Source organism: Hippopotamus amphibius, chromosome 9 (genome assembly GCF_030028045.1).
Source record: "Hippopotamus amphibius kiboko isolate mHipAmp2 chromosome 9, mHipAmp2.hap2, whole genome shotgun sequence".
NCBI lineage: Eukaryota > Metazoa > Chordata > Mammalia > Artiodactyla > Hippopotamidae > Hippopotamus > Hippopotamus amphibius.
This window is the reverse complement of record NC_080194.1, coordinates 48293191-48310966: the sequence shown is the minus strand read 5'-3', so window position 1 is coordinate 48310966 and position 17776 is coordinate 48293191. Positions and strand designations below refer to the sequence as shown.

General features: G+C 37.6%; 1 protein-coding gene across 2 annotated transcripts in view; it reads right to left on the bottom strand.

Moving 5' to 3' along the window:
* The window catches only part of PDGFD (platelet derived growth factor D), a 218477-nt gene that overhangs the window by 103598 nt on the left and 97103 nt on the right, over nt 1–17776 (bottom strand). The gene's annotated exons all lie outside the window — the stretch shown is intronic.

Sequence of the window (17776 nt, the reverse complement as noted above, 5' to 3'; positions counted from 1 at the left end):
GAAACTATAGGACAGCTTGTCCAAACCTGTTGCTATTTTGCAGAATTCCCCGGAAAAAGCCACTGCTGCAGATGCTACAATGCACCTACATGAAATTATTTTAAATCGGCACTAACAATTGTCTATATTCAGAGAAATACATGTATTTTCACAGACTTTGATTTCTTTAGGAAAGATACTAGAAATGGTTGGTCAATTGTACTCTTGAGTTGATTAATACTCATAAATGTCCATTTGGGGCAGCATAAGGGCCAATGTACTCATGTTTTACATCTTCCCTTCCCTTAGACTCCTCTGGAGCCACGCTCACTGCCTCACTGTAACCCATTCCTAAAGGCTGTTTCTGCCATATTTGAGATAGCAGATTTTTCTCCTAGGATGTCCTAAAATAATTTCCTCTTTCCTCTGCATTCAAAGAAACCCTGGTAAAAGAAAAGCAGTCAAGTAGACTTTTTTTTTTTTTCTCTTAAATTATCATGCTTCTGGGGAGCCTAGTTGGCTGTACTGTAGTGGGAATGGGAGGCAGGGGCAGGCAATGGTCTAGGTCCCCTAATTATCTTTCTGGTCTGTTTTGTACATTAAGCTGTTATTACATAAATATTGTCTGAACAAAGGGTTTCACTTTTAAAATAACATTTGAAAATTTCTGAATGAGATCTCTAAGGCCTCATTCAGCTCTATGATCCAGTCGGACAAAGCTCCTCTCCATTACTACCGATAGTGGGAAATGGAAGATCCCCGATACAATCCACGCTAAAACACCCGAGAGAAGAGGTTCAGCTGCCTGAGACCATCGGACTCAGCGAAAATGTTTCAGGGCAGTAATCCATCAAGATAAGCATTAGAACATGGGATTCAAAGTCAAATAACATACGTTCTCATGTGAGCTCTACATTAATTAGGCAACAGAACACAGAGGAGAACATGATTATATGTGTTCTCATATAATACAGCTCAGATTCACATATAATACAGCTCCGTTCACATATAATACAGCTCAGATTCGCATATAATACAGCTCAGTTCACATATAATACAGCTCAGTTCACATATAATACAACTCAGTTCACATATAACACAACTCAGATTCAGTTCACATATAATGCAACTCAGATTTCTCATATATGAACTGTTTCAGAGGGGAGAGTCATTTTCAGCTTCTAAGACTACATTATGAACTAGGATATCCTTTATCTGTTTTCCCAACAAGATCTAAAGCCACCAAAAGCCTTTCCAAGGCTACAGAAAAAACAAAAATCCTCCCTTGTAGGTCTCCCTTTCTTGGTCGGCTTCTAGGTAAGACTAATCATCATGTTTCTGTAGAGCCTCCTCTTCCCTTCCAGCCATCATCAGTTCACCTCCCAGTATTCTTCTTCCTTATAGGTGTTCCTATGCTCATATCATTCCCCCAACCTTGTCTATACTTATACCAAGGCATATATCCAGTAGAGTTAGTAACAGTGACCAATGGATAGACTTCTTTCCTACTTTTGTTTCTAATTAAGTACTAAAGACAAAAGTAATTGACAAAATGAAGGAAGAAATTCAAAAGCCAGGGATAAGCAGTTAAATGCCTGTGAAAGATGGGAACTAACCTGATAAATGTGTGGATTCCTTTATGGATAAAAATTAGCAAACTCCTCAGTATTTTCTGCTGGACTCAGCTTTCAGGTCCATTTATGCAAAGAACAGATTTCATTTGCATATGTCACATGGGGCTGCTCAACATAAACATTCAGTATATAGTGTATCAGGATATCTAACCCATAAAAGCCAATCAAAAATCACCAAATCTTTAAACTAAAAAGACAGTTTGCATGATATCAAATCCCACCATACTCACTCAACCTTCTCAGAGGAACATCACTTCTAATGTAGCTAGGATGTTTTAAGACCAGACTTAGGTATAATCTTTGTTTCCTCTTTTGCGTTGAACTCTATCATACCATAATTTCCAATAAGTTGGTCTTCATTCTTCCTTTTGCCAAGAACACATTTAATTTCTCTGGCATGAGATAACCCTTTTAATATATGAAATCAATGTCATCTGAAATAGTCTCTTTTGCAGGCTTTCACCAGATTCTTTAATTGTTTCTCATTGGAGAAGTTTGGAATCACCTAAAAATTCCTGTCATATTCTTTTGGACATATACTAGCTGCTAAAAATATTACTCAAGTAGATGGATCGGTAAATTAAAAATACTTTTATTGAACTGAAAAGCAATGATCTCAAAGAAAAATCAATAAACAGAGTGAATTAATGAATGATCTTGCTGATTAATTTTTTAAGTTCACTGCCTTTCAAATCAGAAAGTATTTTGAAAATTAGTTACATGGATTTAAAGTCTTGACTCAGTCCTGTGTACACATGAATAGATCCTAATCAATTAAATTTTAAATTGATTAGTTTTAGTAAGAGGCAACATTTTTTGCATGTCTCCTATGTAAATCTGTTGTGTATTTTACATATACTAATATCATTTGTCCTCAGAATAGATCTTCAAAAGAGTTATCATTGACTATATTTTATAAATAAGAAATTCAAGGCTCAGAACTATTATGAAACATTCAAATATCCAAAGCTTACTGTTTTTTAAACTTTTTTTTGACAACAATCTACATTTGAAATTGTGACCCAGTTTTATACCACACACAGGCAAAAGCACACACAAGTATCTCTGAAACAAAAAGATTCTTGAAGTAATATGAAATGTTTTACCTTTCCTAGTCTATTTCTTTAAAAAGCTAATTATTTTAAAATTTTACACATGCCCCACTAACTGTACCCTAGGTCTCCTGATCCACAATTTGAAAGATACTGACCTCCCAGATGGCCTGACTTAAATCTTTCTGATTTCAAAGGCCACACTCTTTCTTTATGTGACCCATTTTAATTCTAGATACTGGCACAAAACTGTTACAAAGTTTCATTTTATGAAGACTACCAAAACACTATCAGTAGAGAGAAGAAAGGTGGGGGCTAAGTAGAAGGACATGGAATGCATCCCTCTCCACAGATGTATCAGGAATACACCAAAAGACACAATAATTCCCACAGAGAACCAGCTGAACACCAGTAAATGACCTTGGACACCAGAAAGGACTGCAAAGATCCTGACATAACTGGGTAGGACAGAGGGAAAAAAAAAAAAAAAAGAGGAGAAAAAGGAGAAGAAGAAAGGAAAGGGACAGGTCCCACATCCTAGGGCGGGGGGATCTGAAATAGAGGGGAGATTGCCGAATTCAGGGAAACGTCCCTTCTCTGATGGGGAAACCCCTTTTCTAACAGGGAATTTCCCTGGGTCAGAAGGGAGGCATTTGGGACTATTCAAAGTGGGTGAAGCGGCTGAGCTATGGCAGATGGGAAAGAGTGAAAAACACACGGAGGGTCCACAACATGGCTCAGTGTGTCTGGACTGAGATGACGATTAACAGCTGAACGGGGGTCTGGGAGCTGGAGTATGGGAACCGGAGAACTGGTTCAGGGTGAGAAAGATTGTTGGCAGTGGGGAGACAGACTGAGAGGGCAGGAGGGAAGAAATCTGCAGTGGAGAGTGCCTACCATGGAAATCTGGGCAGCCATGCTGGTGGCTCAATACTGCTGACTCACAAGCAGGGGGGAGGAGCTGTGGGTGCAGCCTCTCTCTCAGCGCCTGTGACGGACAAAGGAAGGACCCCTCTGGGCCTGGCTAACACACTCAGGGATAAGAAAGGCCCCCAGGCAGGGCTGGCCTATAATGCCTGCAGCTGAGAGCCAAAAGTCTGCAGAGTGGCCCAGCTCTGGAGACATTCTGTTTACACCTGAGCTGCCAGTGTCCCTCTGAAACAGGCACCTCTATGGCCGACTGAGCTGCCGTGACCCAGGGAGAGCGCCCTGGCAGAGTTGTAGCAGGGGGGAGGAGCCATGGTTGGAGTCACGCTCTCAACCTGAGCTGCCCAAGCTGCTGTGACCCAGGCAGAGCACCACTGCTCACTCACTCCCAGGGAACAGAGCCACTATTGTACCCTCTCTCACCCCACACACTGGCACTTACAGACAAACAATAAAGGAAGCATTGCTGGTCACAGAGTAATATAAAAAGCCCAAGGTGGGTAGAAGGACACTTACAGCTGAGACCCCAAGGAAACAGAAATATTATTATTAATTCTATTAATCTGGTCCAATCTGGGGTCAGTTTTAGTTTTTTTAATTTTTTTATTTTATTAATTACGATCTTAGTTCTAAGGGATCTACATGTTTTATAATATATTTTTTACTCTATTTTTTATTCTTTTTTTATTTTTAGCCTTTTTATATATTTCAGTTTCTAGCTAAGGTTTTTGTAGTGCTGACTGGATCTCTCCTACCTTCTTTTCATCTCTATCATTTATACATGTCTATTTCTTTTTCTTTTCATATTTCTAGTCACATTACACTCTTCTGTTGCCCTGTCTTCTATACCTTTTTAGTTAATTTTATCTTAATATACTTATAAGCTATATTGTTGATGTGCTCTGTTTCCTTGCTTTATTCTCCAGATAACACACTGCTTTGGTTTTTAGTATTAGGTTTTGTCTTTATCTTAGTTCTAAGTATAACTGTCTGATTTCATTCTGAGAATCTTCAGTCTGTCTGGTGGTACTCTTGCTCTTTATTACATTTGATCCTAGCTTTCAGAATCTCCCTGGATTTGTGTTTGTATGTGTGTGGTTTTTTTTTTTTTTTTTTTTTTTTTTTTTGGTTTTGAATTTCTGTTGGTTTTCTCTTTGATTGTCTGATGGTATGTTGGGGTTTTTCTGTCAGGTCTTTCCAGTGCCTTATGTTCTATTGGATTCAGTATTCGTGTGTCTTATACATGTATGTGTTTCCTTGACTTAGTATTTGTTTGACTCAACACTCTGCCATTACTCTGGGGCATGGACAGTCTTCTTTAAACCCCTTTATTGCCACGACAAGCAACATCTGAAATCTGGACTACTCCATCAGAAGTCAAGTAGGAGGTTCTGGGGAGGGAGCACTGAATCCAGGATGCTAGACTACTAGGAAGTCCTCAGACACAAGGAAGATTAACTGCAGAGTACTCTCAAAGAGCCCTGTATCAGAGTCTAAGACTCAGCTTCGTCCAACAGCCTGCAACTGCCAGTGATGGACACCTCACAACAAACTACAAACACAACAAGAACACAAACCCACCCATCAGCACACAGAAAACCTAAAGCCATACTGACCTCACAGATACCCTAAAACACACTTCCTGACACAGCCCTGCTCATCAGAGAGAAAAGACACAGAGCCACACAATGGCAAGCAGACACCAGACCCCCCCACCAGGAAGCCTACTCAAGGCACTGGACAAACCCCACCACAGGGGGCAGAGGGCAGAAACAAGAGGAATAACTACTAGGCAGCATAGGGAAAGGAGACAGCAAATCCTATAAATTAGACAAAATGAGAAAAGAAAGAAACACCATGCAGGCAAAGGAGCAGGAAAAAAATCCACAAGACCAAATAAATGAAGATGAAATAGGAAAATTGCCTCAAAGAGAATTCAGAGTAATAGTAAAAATGATCCAAAATCTTCATAACAAAATACAGAAAATACAAGAAACAGTTAATAAGGACTCAGAAGAACTAAAGAGCAAACTAACAGTAATGGAAAACAAAATAACCAAAATTAAAAATACTCTAGATGGTATAAACAGCAGAATAACTGAGACAGAAGAATGAATAAGTGAGTTGGAAGATAGAATGGGGGAAATAACTGCCACAGAGCAGGAAAGAGAAAAAAGAATAAAAAGAATGGAAGGCAGTCTCAGAGACCTTGGTGACAACATTAAGCACACCAGCATTTGAATCATAGGCATCCCAGAAGAAGAAGAAAACAAGAAAGGGTCTGAGAAAATATTTGAAGAGGTTATAGTGGAAAACTTCCCCAACATGGGAAAGGAAATAATTAATCAAGTCCAAGAAGCACAGACAGTCCCATACAGAATAAATCCAAGGAGAAATACACCGAGGCACATATTAATCAAACTAATGACAATTAAACACAAAGAAAAAATATTAAAAGCAGCAAGAGCAAAGCAACAAGTAACATATAAGGGAAAACCCAAAAGGATAACAGCTGATCTTTCTGCAGAAACTCTGCAGGCCAGAAGGGAATGGCAGGATATACTGAAAGTCCTGAAAGAGAAAAACCTACAGCCAAGAATACTCTACCCAGCAAGAATCTCATTCAGATTTTACAGAGAAATCGAAAACTTTACAGATAAGCAAAAGTTAAGGAATTCAGCTCCACCAAACCACCCTTACAACAATTGCTAAAGGAACTTTTCTAAGTAGGAAACACAAAAGAAGGAAAAGGCCTACAAATGCAAACCCAAAACAATTATTAAGAAAATGGTCATTGGAACACACATGTCAATAATCACCTTAAATGTAAATGGATTAAGTGCTCCAACCAAAAGACACAGACTGGCTGAATGGATACAAAAACAAGACCCTTCTTTAGGCCGCCTACAAGAGATGCACTTCAGACCAAGGGACACATATAGACTGAAAGTAAAGGGATGAAAAAGATATTTCATGCAAATGGAAGTCAAAAGAAAGCTGGAGGAGCAATACTCATATCAGACAAATTAGACTTTAAAGTAAAGACTATTACAAGAGACAGGGAAGGACGCTACATAATGATCAAAGGATCCATCCAAGAAGAACATTTCACAATGGTAAATATCTATGCACCTAAAATAGGAGCACCACAATACATAAGGCAAATGCTAACAGCCATAAAAGGGGACATTGACAGGAACACAATAATAGGAGACTTGAACACCCCACTTACATCAATGGACAGATCATCCAAACAGAAAATAAATAAAGACACACAAGCTTTAAATGACACATTAGAACATCTTGACTTAATTGAGTTTATAGGACATTCCATCCAAAAACGACAGACTACACTTTCTTCTCAAGTGCACATAGAACATTTTCCAGGATAGATCACATCTTGGGTCACAAGTCAAGCCTTGGTAAATTCTAGAAAATTGAAATCATATCAAGCATCTTCTCAGACCACAATACAATGAGACTAGATATCAATTACACAAAAAAACTGCAAAAAATACAAACACATGGAGGCTAAACAATTCACTATTAAACAACCAAGAACTCACTAAAGAAATCAAAGAGGAAATCAAAAAAATCTAGAAACAAATGACAATGAAAACACAACAACCCAAAACCTATGGGACACAGCAAAAGCAGTTCTAAGAGGGAAGTTTATAGCAATACAGTCCTACCTTAAGAAACAAGAAAATGATCGAATAAACAACCTAACCTTACACCTAAAACAACTAGAGAAAGAAGAACAAAGAAACCCCAATTTGAGCAGAAGGAAAGAAATCATAAAGATCAGAGCAGAAATAAATGAAAAAGAAAGGAAGGAAACCATAGCAAAAATTAATAAAACTAAAAGCTGGTTCTTTGAGAAGATTAACAAAATTGATAAACCATTAGCCAGGCTCATCAAGGAAAGAAAGGAGAAGATGCAGATCAACAGAATTTGAAGTGAAAAAGGAGAAGTAACAATGGACACCACAGAAATACAAAAGATCATGAGAGACTACTACAAGCAACTATATGCCAATAAATTGGATAACCTAGAAGAAATGGATAAATTCTTAGAAAAGTACAATCCTCCAAGACTGAACTGGGAAGAAACTCACAGGTGAATTCTATCAAACATTTAGAGAAGAGCTAACACCCATCCTTCTCAAACTTTTCCAAAATATAGCAGAAGGAGGAACACTCCAAAACTCATTCTACGAGGCCACTATCACCCTGTTACCAAAATCAGGCAAAGATGTCACAAAAAAAGAAAATTACATACCAATATCACTGATGAATATAGATGCAAAAATCCTCAACAAAATACTAGCTAACAGAATCCAACAGCACATTAAAAAGATCATACACCATGATCAAGTGGGTTTATCCCTGGAATGCAAGGATTCTTCAATATACGCAAATCAATCAATGTGATACATCATATCAACAAATTGAAGGATAAAAACCATACGATCATCTCAATAGATGCAAAAAAAGCTTTTGACAAAATTCAACATCCACTTATGATAAAAACTCTCCAGAAAATGGGCATAGAAGGAAATAACCTCAACATAATAAAAGCCATATATGAGAAATCAAAAGCCAACATCGTTCTCAATGGGGAAAAATTGAAAGCATTCCCTCTAAGAACAGGAACAAGACAAGGGTGTCCACTCTTACCATTACTATTCAACATAGTTTTGGAAGTTTTAGCCACAGCATTCAGAGAAGAAAATGAAATAAAAGGAATCCAAATTGGAAAAGAAGTAAAATTGTTACTCTTCGCAGATGACATGATATTATACATAGAAAACCCTAAAGACTCTACCAGAAAACTGCTAGCACTAATTGATGAGTTTAGTAAAGTAGCAGGATACAAAATTAATGCGCAGAAATCTCTTGCATTCCTATACACTAATAACAAAAAAGCAGAAAGAGAAATGAAGGAAACTCTCCCATTCACCATTGCAGCAAAAGAATAAAATACCTAGGAAAAAACCTGCCTAAGGAGGTAAAAGACCTGTATGCAGAAAGCTATAAGACATTGATGAAAGAAATCAAAGACTATACAAACAGATGGAGGGACATACCATGTTCCTGGATTGGAAGAATCTACATTGTGAAAATGACTGTGCTACCCAAAGCAATTTACAGATTCAACGCAATCCCTAACAAATTACCAACGGCATTTTTCACAGAACTAGAGCAAGAAATCTTACGATTTGTATGGAAACGCAGAGACCCTGAATAGCCAAAGCAATTCTGAGAAGGAAAGATGGAGGTGGTGGAATTAGGCTTCCTGACTTCAAACTATACTACAAGGCCATAGTGATCAAGACAGTATGGTACTGGCACAAAAATAGAAAGGAAGATCAATGGAACAGAATAGAGAACTCAGAGGTAAGCCCAAACACATATGGGCACCTTATCTTTGACAAAGGAGGCAAGAATATACAATGGAAAAAAGACAGCCTCTTCAATAAGTGGTGCTGCGAAAACTGGACAGCTACATGTAAAAGAATGAAATTAGAACACTTCCTAACACCATACACAAAAGTAAACTCAAAATGGATTAAAGACCTACATGTAAGGCCAGACAGTATAAAACTCCTAGAGGAAAATATAGGCAGAACACTCTATAACATACATCAAAGCAAGATCCTTTTGGACTCATCTGCTAGAATAATGGAAATAAAATCAAGAATAAATAAATGGGACCTAATGAAACTTAAAAGCTTTTGCACAGCAAAAGAAACCATAAACAAGACAAGAAGGCAACCCTCAGAATGGGAGAAAATATTTGCCAACAAAGCAACGGACAAATGATTAATCTACAAAATATACAAGCAGCTCAAGCAGCTCAATACCAAAAAAGCAAATAACCCAGTCCACAAATGGGCAGAAGACCTAAATAGACATTTCTCCAAAGAAGACATACAGACGACCAACAAACACAAGAAAAGATGCTCAACATCACTAATCATTAGAGAAATGCAAGTCAAAGCCACAATGAGGTATCACCTCACACTGGTCAGAGTGGCCATCATCAAAACATCTAGAAACAATAAATGTTGGAAAGGGTGTGGAGAAAAGGGAACTCTCCTGCACTGTTGGTAGGAATCTAAGTTGTTATAGCCACTATGGAAAACAGTTTGGAGGTTCCTTAAAAACCTAAAAATAGAACTACCATATGATCCAGTAATCCCACCACTGGGCATATACCCAGAGAAACCATAATCCAAAAAGAAACATGTACCATAATGTTCACTGCAGCATTCCTTACAATAGCCAGGACATGGAAGCAACCTAAATCCCCATCAACAGATGAATCCATAAAGAAGATGTTGCATATATATACAATGGAATATTACTCAGCCATAAAAAGGAATGAAATGGAGCTATATGTAATGAGGTGGATAGAGCTAGAGTCTGTCATACAGAGTGAAGTAAGCCAGAAAGAGAAAAACAAATATTGTAAGCTAACTTATATATATGGAATCTAAAAAAAAAAAAAAATGGTGCTGATGAACCCAGTGACAGGACAAGAATAAGGATGCAGATACAGAGAATGGACTGGAAGACACGGGGTTGGGGGTGCAGGGGGCGAAGGGGAAGCTGGGACGAAGTGAGAGAGTAGTATAGACATATATACACTACCAACTGCAAAACAGATAGCGAGTGGGAAATTGCTGTATAACAAAGGGAGATCAAATCGATGATGGGTGATGCCTTAGAGGCCCAGGACAGGGAGGGTGGGAGGGAGCTGCAGAGGGAGGGGATATGGAGATATGTGTATAAATACAGCTGATTCACTTTGGTGTACCTCAAAAGCTGGTACAAAAGATTAAAGCAATTATATTCCAATAAAGAGCTTAAAAAAAAACCCACTATCAGTAAAAATGGCAACAGAGTAGCAATAATTAGAATACACTCAGCAATTATTTACTGAACACCCATGAAATAAGCACTGAGCCGGGCTTTTACAAGCATGGAAATGAATAAGATATAGTTCCAGACTTCAAGGTGATTACAACTTGGTGTAGGGGTAGGAGACAGTCTGGTGATCAACTAAGAACAAACAAGGTAGACATGTAATCAGTACTATGTTGGTTCAAATGAGGGAATACCTTTTAATTTGGGAATTATTTTTAAAATAAATAAGCAAGCCAGTAAAATGTACTTTCAATATGTCTAAAATGACCATCACTGATGCTAGAGAAAACAAACATACTCTCCTCCTAATGTTCAGGTTGCTAATATACATCAAGCCAATGCTCACTGAAATACACATCTGACCTAAAAAAAAAATCACTTTGTTAATAAGCATGCATTTGAAGATTACAGCAATGCCTTCTGCTGCCGTTAAACTGAAAGACTGATAGTATTTTAGAGATTAGTAGAGCATATATATAAAACACTAATTTCTTTCTTAAAATATCAGGTCATAACATTTCTCTTGCTTCTAGAAGAAAATCCACTCCCCCAAGAGAAAAAGGCAAATGGATATCTGCATATGCGACCTCACCTTCACTGTGGGTATTAAACATTGCCTTTTTTAAAAGAACATTACACTTCTTTCAGAGGGTCATTTGCTGACATCAAACATTCCATAAAGAAACACTTAAGTAGATGATGAAAGAGAGTCATCTGGGATTCACACCAGGGAACTGCCAATGAAGATATTAATCAATGCTAACATTTATAGTTATTCTTTGAGATAAACAAGAGCCTGGAAAACCAAAGAAGAGGAACAAAGGTAAAGAGAAGTAAAGGGGGAAGAGGGGGAAAGAACACAGAACTCTGGGTTGCTTTTAACTAATTCTCTCTTGGTTTAAGTATTGTTTCATAAAATAGGTGGGGACTGGGCTGAGATTGAGGATTGGCTACATTTCCACAATACTTCATCCATCATTGGCAACTTATTTAAAAATGAAAATATTTTCACATTAGCGCCTGAGTCAAACTTGCTTCGAACCCTAGCTTGTTTGCATAGTTGGGTCTGTCTGTTAGAATCTCAGAATTTCTAAGGCTGCCCTCTGTGTACTTAACAGGCAATGGGGATGGGCACACGTGGGGCAGCTTTTTCTCTTATTGCTGCACTGAATATTTCCTGATATTGGCTGCTGCTGTTGCTTCTTCCTCGTCCCCCTCTTCCTCCTTCTCCTCCTTTGGAGAAAGATTTCTTTTCAATTAATGAGAAAGGTTTAAGAATATCATTAGAAAAATCACAAGGTAATTTCCTCCTATGTTAAAGTCCATAGGAGGCAACGTAGATTGTGCTCCAGATAACAGTGAAGTGTATATTTTCCCAGTGTTGATATATTGCTGCTGTGTCCAAATAAAATACACAATGATTACCAACACAAGCATATTCTAGGCAAAATAATCATTTAAATCCATCAAATTCTTACCCTACATCAATCACCACTCTAAAATCTTACTCTACTGGCACTTTACTATGAGGACCCTTTGAGATGAAGAGAAAAATTAATTTTAAATTACATTAATACACCTATTCTCCCTTCCAAACTCATGTCATGTTTAGGGATTTAATTAGTTTATCAGTCAAAAAGTGTCAGTATTTTGCATTCACTGAAGTCACTAAAAATCCAATATACTTTTTCAAGAGTCTTATCATTGCCCTATGTCATTCAGAGAGACAAAGGAAATGTAAGTTATAGTCGTAGCCTTTCAAATTTTTAAAAGTCCAGTTAAAGGAACTAGAAAAAAATACAAAGTAAATAATCCAGAAATAATATTTAATTCAGTGCTGAATCATGAAATGCATTATATGAGTTTAGGGGAATAAACTCCCGCTTCCCATTTGAGATGCTAACTACAACAGGGCAGGATCTATTGGACAAAATTTTATTAGCATCTATTGTATGTCAGGCACCATTTTAGATGCCAGGTTTCCTTGATTCAGGAAGAGTCTTCTGCTGCTTAACTAGTACTCTGAGATGCAGTCAGGCATATTGGAGAATCTGTCATCTTAAAGATGAATCATTTAGGGTCCCTAGGAGATGACCCAATTAACACAACCAGACTTAGCATATGGCTAATTCTCAGGTTAAACTTGAAGTTTGTGGTCTGTTTCTGCCTTGACCCACAGTGGTACTGTGTTCCACGTGCTTCCTGTTATGGGCTTAATCTTGGAGCATGGTTCGGCCACTGTAAACAAACACTTCTCTCAAAAAAGTTGGGGGCTTATACAATTGGTGAACAACCAGCAACACAAGCAGAAGAAATTAACACCCAGAGATGAGTTAATTTGGTGGAACATTTGTCACATACTTAAACTCCAGGGAATAAAAGACCAGGGGATCTCATGGACAATGAGTTACCAACCAGAAGGCAATTAAAGAAAGGCACTTAGCAAACTTAGAATGGGGCCCAAAATTACTAATAAAAATCTACTAAGTGCTGAGATTTTCTGAGACTGATTATAATCTTGTTCATAACTACAGCTTTAGTTTTTAGTAATTTATTTGAGGCAAACGGTATCTCCTTAATAAATATAGATTATTTGAATGAAAGAGACAAAGTTTCATCGTTATTAATAATCTGACAGAGAGAAACTGTGGCTTTTAATTTAACTTAGTTTTTATATTAAAATATGTAAGGTAAAACTAAATCATATCTAGACAGTAAGATTATCTTTGTATAACTAGAATAAATAGGTCTGGGTTAACTGTATGGCTGATATTTGTAAGCATATATTTAAGTATAAGTGATTCAAGAAACAAACCCTTAACATGCTTTTAACCTGGTAAAGCTGCCAACTGTTCCACACCAAGAGCAATTTAACCAGTACTTGTAGCAGCCAAATCACCCCAGTTTCTCTGGGACCGACTTTGTTTTAAAACTGATAGCTCAGCACGCTGGCAAATCCCTCAGTTTCAGGCACACCAGAAAAGTTGGTTACCCCATAAGTGTTGGCAGCGTATTTTTCCTTTCAAGCACGTGAGCGTGCTGTGGGCACCTCCAAACAAGCTGTATGTTTAATAGGCCTGAACGACCAGTGTTCCATGTTATCAGTATGCGTCCAAATGTTTAAAGTAAAATTTCCTAAACTACTTTGTGTATGAGAGATAGCCTTATGTAAACTCATTCATCAAATATTTCTGGACTGGAAAGTTTATTTAAAAATTATATGATAATCACATTTTAAAAAGAAATATTAAAAGAACTTAATGAAAAAAACACAATTTCTTTCAAGCAAATCTACAATATAACTGAAGTCCATGAAACTAATTTTCAAGACTCCTTTGAAGTGGTATATAGTCATGCAACTAAAAAAATAAAATGAGTAGAAATTGACATCAGAATATGGAGGCACGAGATAATCAAAATAAATATTTAATTATCTATGAATTTAGATTATCCTGGAAAAGCACTGATAGAACACAACTATACCATTTTTTACACTTAGAGTAAGGATACTGATAGACTAAATCTAAGTTTCAAAGTAAACCCTAGGTTTTGAGTTTTTAAGGGAATATTTGAACAAAGGAGCAGAAAAAACTTCAGAAAGAAGCACAAAAAAGTAATGATGTTACTGTCATGTTTATTTTAAACTGTCAAGATGCAATGAATGAGATGTAAGGTAGGTCCGTACAATGGGGAGCAGTAAAAGACAAGCACGTTTTTGATAAAGAGTTGTGCTTATAACCTGCTGATGCTGCCTAGAAGAAGAAGCTTTGCTGAGTATCTGGTTGAGGAGTAGATGAAACATGAAGGCCCAGGATTCTTTGGTAGAAAGCTGTATAGCGTCGGCGGGGCTAGGAAGTAAGAAGAGGACGATGTGACCAGATTATGATGTTGACATGGGGTGACAGGTCTGAGAAGGATCTAAGGAAAAACAGGTCAGTCACTAACATCCAGCGTATCAAATAATTTGAAGAAAAGCAAAATGGCAAAGTGAAACCTTTACCTTTGCCGCCAGAAGGACAGTACAACCTGTGACGAGGGTAGCTTTCATAGAATTCAGGGAGGGGAGCACAGAGAAGGTGATGGCATCAATGGAACGTCAGAAACATAGACGGCAACTTTTTATCAGTGGAACTAATTCCGTTGTTTAATAACTTCAATGTTTAATAACTTCCCTTCTAGCCCACATTATCAAGAATTCATAAACGAATAATATTAAGAAAAAATTTACATAAATATACTGGAACCAGTGTTTTAAGCTTCATTCTGTCAGAAATAATTGCATAACATTAAAGCAACAGATGGGCAGTTAGAGTAAAACAGAAACAAAGATATTCTCTGTTCAAAAATTACCAACTGCCATCACTTGGTCTCCAAAGCAGTAACTGACAGAAAACAATCTCATTGATATTCTATCAGCTATAGGAGTTTATGTGCCCATATGGCAAGGTTTCTACTGTCAAAGCCTCATTATATAATGATTCTTAGGTGTCTGGTCTGAAAGTGTCTTCATTAATACAAGAAACTAAACCAGTGCTTGCTCTTTTTCTCTAAGTGTACAATAACTAGAAAATCTGTTTACGTTTCATAAAAAATGCAAAACCCTTTCCATGTTATCCAACTATTCTCAGTGATTCAGGTTAATTAATTTTTAAAAAGTGATGTAGCAAAATTTCCAAACAATAGACAGTATACACTATTAAATGCTTTCTCCGTTTGAAAAACTTTCTAAACATATTTCAAGTTGTAGCCAAGTGCTGTAAAGGCACATGTGGAAGTTTCAAATTTCTACTTGCACTATAACTTTCCACAGTTTTGTGAGGTCTAAAAAACTCAGCAGCCATCTAAATGAATGGGTTTAAGTCCTACAGGAAGTACAGAGAATAGGTTAGTGATCAGCATCCTTTAGTTGAGATGCTATGGAGATCAGGTGAGGGGGGCAGATTAAATGCACTATGCGCATTATGTCCATTTACAGTTGGCCACAAGGGATCTAGTGCATAGCCATGGTAAATCTGCTGCGGTTTAGATACTGCCTAAGAAGCACCGAGCTATTTCAGTCTACCAAGATACAACTGAACAAATTTAGCACACATTTCTGAGAGGACTACAGAGATTCTTGGACTCCATGTGCAGTCTCATCAATGAAAATCTAGGATTATTTCTTTTAAAGGAACATTTTCCAAATTAGATTTAGCTGTATTTTAATAACTTTATTTGATATTCTAAAAAGCACAGGCATTCAACAGCTCAATTTCTAGGAAAACCTGTCTTCATCTTGAGGGTAACTTACAGACCCAGAGGAATCTGGTCAGTTAGGTAGAAAGAAAACTACAACTCTAAATAGAAAATATTAAGGGACAAATTGCCTGAGAACATTTAAAATAATATAGGAGCAAATAGGTAAAGCTAAACATTAGAACCCTGATTCTTGTTCTGTCATTCATTTATTTTTTTCTGCTACCTACTTCCTTGAATGAGCAAAGCTCATACTTTTAACGTATCACTTGCTGTTCTGTCTCTTAGTTCACCTCAAACATTTTATACCTTCTTGTTCTCCCTATAGTGTCCATGTAAATGGAAACCAGTCTAAATGGAAGGTCACCAAAACCTTAACTAATAGCTAGGCAGATGTGGGTGTTTTATTTTACACGTATTCTAAGTCACTTTGAGCTCCGGAAAGACTATCGTTTGCTACTGATATAGGCCATTCTCAAAGCTACCTTGTTTTCAGACCATACAAATCTCATTTCAGAGAATGATGAGACTGAAGTCCAAGTAGCTGCAAGTTATTCACTTGTCCATTCAATACCTAGATATCAAGAGCTAACTGTACCAGGTGATATCACTGCTTTGGGAGTTCGAAAAACAGTGGTACACAAGAATGACAAAGCAGCTGTCCTCTTGAAGCTTATTTTCCAATGGAAGTTTCAAACAATAATAAAAAAAATAACAATGATAATACCTATCATTGACACAGCACTAGGTGACTCATTTATCTTAAGCATACATTTTAGCTCATTTTAGCTCTATAACAATATGTAAGTAGTAAACAATAGCTCCATTTTAAAGGTTAGGACTCAGGGGAAAAGAGAGGTTAAGTAAGTTGTCCAAGGTCACAGAGTTAACAAGTGTCTGCATCTAGGAATTTGGTATCCAGAATTTATGTATAATATTTAATCAGTCTACCATATTACCTCTCAATAACAGCAAATAAAATATATATAATGTCTAGTAGAGATACAGTCTATGAATAAGACTAAAGTACCATAAAGGAATAGAGAGCAATGGAAGAGGAGAGGATTTTACTTTAGATAAAATGGTCAGGGAAGGTCTTTCCAAGGAGATGATATTTGAGGAGAAACCTGAATGATGAGAGAGATGAACTCTTTGAAGATCTGGGCAGAGAGCATTTCAGAAGAAGGAATAGCCAATGCAAAGACCCTGTGTCAAGGAAGAGCACGGAAGGCAGTGGTTAGGGTGGGATAAGGGAATAATCTAGAAGGACTTAGACATGCAAGGCCTTGTAATCTAAATAAAGGGTTTGGAATTCATTTTAGGTGTTATGGGAAGCCACTTAAGGGCTCTTAAGCAAGGGAAGACTTTTGGTTTATTTTTTAAACCCTTCTCTGGTTGCTCTGTTAAAAATAGAAGAACTGAGGACTGAGCCCTTCAGAAGCCCAGTATCTACAGGCTGAACTGAGCAGCTGGAACCAGCAAAGGGGCCTCCGAAAAAGTAAGAAAGTAGGAGGAAAATAAAGACAATCACATCTAAGAAGCCAAATGAAGAAACTGTTTCCTGAAGAACAGTGTGGTCTCTGTGTCCAATACTGCTGGGAGGCTAGGAAGAAGGCTGAGCACGCACGGCCGGATCGGGCAAGGCGGCAGCTGTTGGTAACAAGAGTGACTTGGCAGATGTGGTGGGTAAAGAAGTCTAGTCTGAGGAGGCTGACGAGTCCATTGGATCATAGGAGGTGGGGAGAGCAAGTACTGCCAGTTCTCTTAGGAAAGAATTACTTCAGAGAAGCAAAGAAACAACATAATAGATGAAGGGGCCATGAGAACATTTCTTTTCCTATGAAGGTAACGGAGAATAATCCAGTAAAGAGAGACACTGAAGAAATAAGAGAGAACAAGAATAACTCAAGGAGTACAGTTCTTGAGTATAAGGGAGGACCTGGGCCTTAGACAGGAGCAGAAGAGTCCACTGCTTGTGATGGGCAGGCGGACAGAGCATACGGGTGTAAAGAAAGG